Below are 8,411 nucleotides of genomic sequence, written 5' to 3'. Positions count from 1 at the left end.
GGGGGCTGTTTTGAAGTTTGGCAGTATAAAAAAAAAAAAAAGATATTTTGTGTGTGCTGTACTGGTATTAGACATTTGGCCTTGACCAAATGTCCCCACAAGGATAGTAATAGCAGTAATTTTTTACCTTGTTGGGAAATTTTTTGGCCCCCATGAGGAGAACAGCTAATAAATAATACAGAACATTTTTTTTTAGAAATGTTTTTAGAGCTTGAAGCAATGCAGTTTGAGAAAAGTGTCTTGAATTACACAACTCTCAATCTGTTTCATGATATTAACAGTTTGGTTGTCTTATACTTCTGTCATTTTACCCACAAAAATGCCCATTTCTTTTCAAAGAGAAAACGAATACCACAGACAAAAGGCCGCATGACAATGACAGGCGTTTAATCTTGAGAGAATACAGTAGATGTGATCATGAATACCTTTGCTCTGTTGTATGTTGCCTCTTTCCTGCTTATTTTTCCTTAGGGCTCCAACATGTCAAAGGGTACGAATGAACAAGCATCCTAAAGCGTCAACATTGAGCTTTCTGTTTGCGAGATTGAATGTCGATTAGCTACTCAAATGGTCCACATTCTGTTCAGTCTGAGAAACATGATTTGGTTGCTTGTGGTGTCAAAGGAACTTGAAAAAGTCAGCATGTTTACTGATGTTATTGGATACTCGTTGCCACACAAGAGATTCATATAGAATCATGAATTGAGTTTCCCAGATTATTAGGAACATATTTGTTGCTGTATCTGATGACTGGGTGGTCCAATATTATATGATTGTCAAAAATGCAGCCTGATTTACAGAAAGCAAATGGACATTACAAATGGACAAAATTACAATTACAATGGACAAATGGACTCAATCCACTGAAAACAGAAGTAGATGAGTCCAAATAGTACAGAACAGATCGGATGGCCCTCAAAACCGTTTTCTCTGACATAGGCTACTGTAAGTTGCTCTCGATAACTTTTAATGATTTTTTAACAGTAACTGGTCCAGTTAATGTTTACAAATCACATAAATAACGAAAGACTCCCAGCATTCCCAGAGGCTCGTCAACACATTCCCTGTTATGTCCGTGATTATAATAATAGCATGACTTTGTTGAACAAAAAAGGTGGTTTCGTCTGTGAATGCTGAAGATGTGGGAACCATTAACAGAACTCCATGGGGAGCATTTACCACACAAAAGATGTGTCACCACTCCTCATGCCCAAACACATAAAAGGTAACACACAACACTAAAGAATAACTGTTCATTCCAGTATTATAACTACCAAAAGTCTTGTGGGTTGTTTCACAAGCACATTCAATTAATTGATCTTGATTTATTAGACATAGATAGGGTAAGATGACCTCCCCACATTCATTTTGTTTTCTATTGATCATAGATGGCACAAAATCTCATCTCAGCGCTTTTGATGAATGGCTATGCTATTTTTAATTTTGTCATTTCATCTGAATGTGAGATTTATTCAGTCAAAAAAGTTTTGAGGTTAATTAATCTAAGTTTGTATCACTGGAAAATAGTGATCTATGACATTGTTATGTTGAATATTTCAGACATCTTTGCGGTCATTAAAATCTATAGGCCACTGTGTTGCGTATTATGACATATCTTAAATTAAAATAGGGGCAATTAAATATGTAAATATTCATATGTCCGTATACAAGTCCTAGATTATATTTACCTTTTAGATGAATCTGTTTTGGTGGGATTCTGCTTTGTCTGTCATTAGTTGTAATTTCTCTAAATTGTAAAAATACAATTTTAAAAACAATATTTTATTTAGTACTTTACATTAATGACACTTTAAAATATATACTGTAATATAAATATTAATAAGATATTAACAATATTATAATATTTACCAATAATATTGTTATTATAATTACCAATATTTCAAAGGTTGGTTTTGTTTGAATATTTTTTTTTCCCCCCAAGGACATAAATATTCATACAAAGTAAAAAGATTTGTTATGTAAGACCATATTTTCTTTAGACATAAGCCAAAATGTTACTTACTTTAACCGTAAACAAAAACTAAAAGTTGATCGTATATACCATGAAACTAAAAACATTTTGTCCTTACTATAAAAAACTTGAAAGACCTTAATCTTTATTGTGATATCTCTAAAATATGCATATTTTCCAACCAGCTCTCTGGGGTCAACCAAAATGTTTTATTTTCTTTATTTCTCTCACACTTCTACTGTCGGAACGAGGAGCGAGGAGACGCAGGAGTAACTCAACTTCACAAATTTTAATGAACACACACGGAGATGACGTTTAACACAGGACGCTAGACACAGGAAACACTGGGCTTATAAACACAGGGAGCGTAATCAAGGAGAACTGAAACAGGTGGAGTAATTAATCAACAACTATGGAAACTAATGAGGGAACACCTGAAATCAAACAACACAAATCAATACGAGGGAGGAACTAGGTCACAGGGAGCATATGAAGAGAAAAACACCCAGTCCTGGGGCACCGCCGGAACTGGGTGCGATTTTAGTACCGGACTGCCTTTTTCGAGAACCAAATTAGCTCCTACTCCGGAGCAGGGTCTAACCAGCACAACTGGTACTAATCGTGACGCAAGTAGACATCGATTGGTCAAACGCGTATGAAAACGCCCTCACCCGCCATGATTTAAAATGCCGTGTAAACATACTGTAAACATTGTGTCAACTTATTTCGCAAGTATGGAGAACAGCGATAGATGGACGGACGCTGAAGTGCAGGCACTTGTAGCAAATGTAGCACTGCCAGTTGTCGTTGGAGATTCTTAGTCCTCCTTTCCGTTCTTTCAGTCGCTTTACGTATACGTCGACTTTCCATGTCCATTATTGTGAAACCCGCGAGACACAACAAGCACACAGCTCCGATCACAGCGTCCTCCATCCTCCTGTTGTTAATATCGTTCTTCTTTGTTTCTGTTGTTGAACGCCGCGCACAAATGACGTCGCTGTCGACCGGCTTACGTCACTTCTTAGTACACACTCTCGGTGCGAATGCAACCCTTTAAATGGTACTGGGAAATAGTTCGTGCAAAATCGTCCCAGTACTTTAGTACTGTACATTTAGTTCTGGAACTAAAGCGGTGCGAAAGGCCCTATTTACACAAAATATCCTATTACTTCAGAAGACTTACAATAAAGAACACCAATCAAATAAATGATTCTTACGGGACTCTTTTGGGTATGTTGTGTTTATGGTACTGGTATTTCCTACATTATGGGGACCAAATGTCCCCACAAGGATAGTAATACCATACAATTTTACCATGTGGGGACCTTTTTTTTATGTCCCCATGAGGAAAACAGCTTATAAATCATACAGAATTAAGGCTTTTGACAATCTAAAAGTGCAGAATGTTTTGTGTGAGGGGTAGGGTCAGGATAAGGGGATAGAAAATACCATTTGTACAGCAGAAAAACCATTAGATCTATGGAGAGTTCCCATAAAACATGAAAATGTGTGTGTGTGTGTGTGTCATACTGGCTTGGAACGACATGAGGAAGATTAAATGATAGAATTTTTATTTTTGGGTGAAATATTCTGATTATTTGATGGTGGAAGTATCAGATTCTTTTGAATTTCTTTTAAAGAACTTGAAGCAAAGAAGTTTGAGAAAAGTTTCTCAAATAACACAACTATAAAACTGTTTTGTGATATTAACAGTTTAGTTGAATTATACTTCCGTCATTTTACCCACAAAAATGCCCATTTCTTTTCAAAGAGAAAACGAATACCACAGACAAAAGGCCGCATGACAATGACAGGCGTTTAATCTTGAGAGAATACAGTAGATGTGATCATGAATACCTTTGCTCTGTTGTATGTTGCCTCTTTCCTGCTTATTTTTCCTTAGGGCTCCAACATGTCAAAGGGTACGAATGAACAAGCATCCTAAAGCGTCAACATTGAGCTTTCTGTTTGCGAGATTGAATGTCGATTAGCTACTCAAATGGTCCACATTCTGTTCAGTCTGAGAAACATGATTTGGTTGCTTGTGGTGTCAAAGGAACTTGAAAAAGTCAGCATGTTTACTGATGTTATTGGATACTCGTTGCCACACAAGAGATTCATATAGAATCATGAATTGAGTTTCCCAGATTATTAGGAACATATTTGTTGCTGTATCTGATGACTGGGTGGTCCAATATTATATGATTGTCAAAAATGCAGCCTGATTTACAGAAAGCAAATGGACATTACAAATGGACAAAATTACAATTACAATGGACAAATGGACTCAATCCACTGAAAACAGAAGTAGATGAGTCCAAATAGTACAGAACAGATCGGATGGCCCTCAAAACCGTTTTCTCTGACATAGGCTACTGTAAGTTGCTCTCGATAACTTTTAATGATTTTTTAACAGTAACTGGTCCAGTTAATGTTTACAAATCACATAAATAACGAAAGACTCCCAGCATTCCCAGAGGCTCGTCAACACATTCCCTGTTATGTCCGTGATTATAATAATAGCATGACTTTGTTGAACAAAAAAGGTGGTTTCGTCTGTGAATGCTGAAGATGTGGGAACCATTAACAGAACTCCATGGGGAGCATTTACCACACAAAAGATGTGTCACCACTCCTCATGCCCAAACACATAAAAGGTAACACACAACACTAAAGAATAACTGTTCATTCCAGTATTATAACTACCAAAAGTCTTGTGGGTTGTTTCACAAGCACATTCAATTAATTGATCTTGATTTATTAGACATAGATAGGGTAAGATGACCTCCCCACATTCATTTTGTTTTCTATTGATCATAGATGGCACAAAATCTCATCTCAGCGCTTTTGATGAATGGCTATGCTATTTTTAATTTTGTCATTTCATCTGAATGTGAGATTTATTCAGTCAAAAAAGTTTTGAGGTTAATTAATCTAAGTTTGTATCACTGGAAAATAGTGATCTATGACATTGTTATGTTGAATATTTCAGACATCTTTGCGGTCATTAAAATCTATAGGCCACTGTGTTGCGTATTATGACATATCTTAAATTAAAATAGGGGCAATTAAATATGTAAATATTCATATGTCCGTATACAAGTCCTAGATTATATTTACCTTTTAGATGAATCTGTTTTGGTGGGATTCTGCTTTGTCTGTCATTAGTTGTAATTTCTCTAAATTGTAAAAATACAATTTTAAAAACAATATTTTATTTAGTACTTTACATTAATGACACTTTAAAATATATACTGTAATATAAATATTAATAAGATATTAACAATATTATAATATTTACCAATAATATTGTTATTATAATTACCAATATTTCAAAGGTTGGTTTTGTTTGAATATTTTTTTTTCCCCCCAAGGACATAAATATTCATACAAAGTAAAAAGATTTGTTATGTAAGACCATATTTTCTTTAGACATAAGCCAAAATGTTACTTACTTTAACCGTAAACAAAAACTAAAAGTTGATCGTATATACCATGAAACTAAAAACATTTTGTCCTTACTATAAAAAACTTGAAAGACCTTAATCTTTATTGTGATATCTCTAAAATATGCATATTTTCCAACCAGCTCTCTGGGGTCAACCAAAATGTTTTATTTTCTTTATTTCTCTCACACTTCTACTGTCGGAACGAGGAGCGAGGAGACGCAGGAGTAACTCAACTTCACAAATTTTAATGAACACACACGGAGATGACGTTTAACACAGGACGCTAGACACAGGAAACACTGGGCTTATAAACACAGGGAGCGTAATCAAGGAGAACTGAAACAGGTGGAGTAATTAATCAACAACTATGGAAACTAATGAGGGAACACCTGAAATCAAACAACACAAATCAATACGAGGGAGGAACTAGGTCACAGGGAGCATATGAAGAGAAAAACACCCAGTCCTGGGACATTTCACCCCCCTCCCGGAAGGCACGTCCTCACGCCACATACCAACAACAAAGGAGGTGGGAGGGTGAGCACCTTGGAGGCCTCTAGGGACAGGCTTAAGCAGGATGGGAAGCCTCCAAGGCGGTACTGGATCCGGGCACCATGGCGGAGCAGGCAGCTCGGGGGCCATGGCGGAGCAGGCAGCTAGGGGGCCATGGCGGAGCAGACAAACTAGAAAGCCATGGTGGAGCAGGCAGACTAGGAAGCCATGGCGGAGCAGGCAGACTAGGAAGCCATGGTAGAGCAGACAGAATAGGAAGCCATGGTGGAGCAGGCAGCTCAGGTGCCATGGCGGATCAGGCAGACTAGGAAGCCATGGTGGAGCAGCAGGCAGACTAGGAAGCCATGGCGGAGCAGACAGACTAGGAAGCCATGGCGGAGCAGACAGACTAGGAAGCCATAGTGGAGCAGGCAGCTCAGGGGCCATGGTGGAGCAGACAGACTAGGGAGCCATGGTGGAGCAGGCAGACTAGGAAGCCATGGTGGAGCAGGCAGCTCAGGGGCCATGGCGGAGCAGGCAGACTAGGAAGCCATGGCGGAGCAGGCAGCTCAGGGGCCATGGCGGAGCAGGCAGACTAGGAAGCCATGGCGGAGCAGGCAGCTCAGGGGCCATGGCGGAGCAGGCAGACTAGGAAGCCATGGCGGAGCAGGCAGCTCAGGGGCCATGGCGGAGCAGGCAGACTAGGAAGCCATGGCGGAGCAGGCAGCTCAGGGGCCATGGCGGAGCAGGCAGACTAGGAAGCCATGGCGGAGCAGGCAGCTCAGGGGCCATGGCGGAGCAGGCAGACTAGGAAGCCATGGCGGAGCAGGCAGCTCAGGGGCCATGGCGGAGCAGGCAGACTAGGAAGCCATGGCGGAGCAGGCAGCTCAGGGGCCATGGCGGAGCAGGCAGACTAGGAAGCCATGGCGGAGCAGGCAGCTCAGGGGCCATGGCGGAGCAGGCAGACTAGGAAGCCATGGCGGAGCAGGCAGCTCAGGGGCCATGGCGGAGCAGGCAGACTAGGAAGCCATGGCGGAGCAGGCAGCTCAGGGGCCATGGCGGAGCAGGCAGACTAGGAAGCCATGGCGGAGCAGGCAGCTCAGGGGCCATGGCGGAGCAGGCAGACTAGGAAGCCATGGCGGAGCAGGCAGCTCAGGGGCCATGGCGGAGCAGGCAGACTAGGAAGCCATGGCGGAGCAGGCAGCTCAGGGGCCATGGCGGAGCAGGCAGACTAGGAAGCCATGGCGGAGCAGGCAGCTCAGGGGCCATGGCGGAGCAGGCAGACTAGGAAGCCATGGCGGAGCAGGCAGCTCAGGGGCCATGGCGGAGCAGGCAGACTAGGAAGCCATGGCGGAGCAGGCAGCTCAGGGGCCATGGCGGAGCAGGCAGACTAGGAAGCCATGGCGGAGCAGGCAGCTCAGGGGCCATGGCGGAGCAGGCAGACTAGGAAGCCATGGCGGAGCAGGCAGCTCAGGGGCCATGGCGGAGCAGGCAGACTAGGAAGCCATGGCGGAGCAGGCAGCTCAGGGGCCATGGCGGAGCAGGCAGACTAGGAAGCCATGGCGGAGCAGGCAGCTCAGGGGCCATGGCGGAGCAGGCAGACTAGGAAGCCATGGCGGAGCAGGCAGCTCAGGGGCCATGGCGGAGCAGGCAGACTAGGAAGCCATGGCGGAGCAGGCAGCTCAGGGGCCATGGCGGAGCAGGCAGACTAGGAAGCCATGGCGGAGCAGGCAGCTCAGGGGCCATGGCGGAGCAGGCAGACTAGGAAGCCATGGCGGAGCAGGCAGCTCAGGGGCCATGGCGGAGCAGGCAGACTAGGAAGCCATGGCGGAGCAGGCAGCTCAGGGGCCATGGCGGAGCAGGCAGACTAGGAAGCCATGGCGGAGCAGGCAGCTCAGGGGCCATGGCGGAGCAGGCAGACTAGGAAGCCATGGCGGAGCAGGCAGCTCAGGGGCCATGGCGGAGCAGGCAGACTAGGAAGCCATGGCGGAGCAGGCAGCTCAGGGGCCATGGCGGAGCAGGCAGACTAGGAAGCCATGGCGGAGCAGGCAGCTCAGGGGCCATGGCGGAGCAGGCAGACTAGGAAGCCATGGCGGAGCAGGCAGCTCAGGGGCCATGGCGGAGCAGGCAGACTAGGAAGCCATGGCGGAGCAGGCAGCTCAGGGGCCATGGCGGAGCAGACAGACTAGGAAGCCATGGTGGAGCAGGCAGTCTAGGAAGCCATGGTGAGGAAGGCAGCTCAGGGGCCATGGCGGAGCAGACAGACTAGGAAGCCATGGTTGAGCAGGCAGCTCTGGGGCCATGGCGGAGCAGACAGACTAGGAAGCCATGGTGGAGCAGGCAGCTCGGGGGCCATGACGGAGCAGGTAGCTCGGGGGCCAATGCGGAGCGGGGTAGCTCAGGGGCCATGGCGGAGCGGGGTAGCTCGGGGGCCATGGGGGAGCAGGCAGCTCAGGGGCCATGGCGGGGGCGGCAGACTAGGAAGCCATGGCGGAGCA

This window comes from Sinocyclocheilus anshuiensis, unplaced genomic scaffold (genome assembly GCF_001515605.1).
Source record: "Sinocyclocheilus anshuiensis isolate Anshui unplaced genomic scaffold, SAMN03320099.WGS_v1.1 scaffold1857, whole genome shotgun sequence".
NCBI classification, from domain to species: domain Eukaryota; kingdom Metazoa; phylum Chordata; class Actinopteri; order Cypriniformes; family Cyprinidae; genus Sinocyclocheilus; species Sinocyclocheilus anshuiensis.
The sequence above is the reverse complement of the archived record's forward strand: the minus strand, read 5'-3'. Positions refer to the sequence as shown.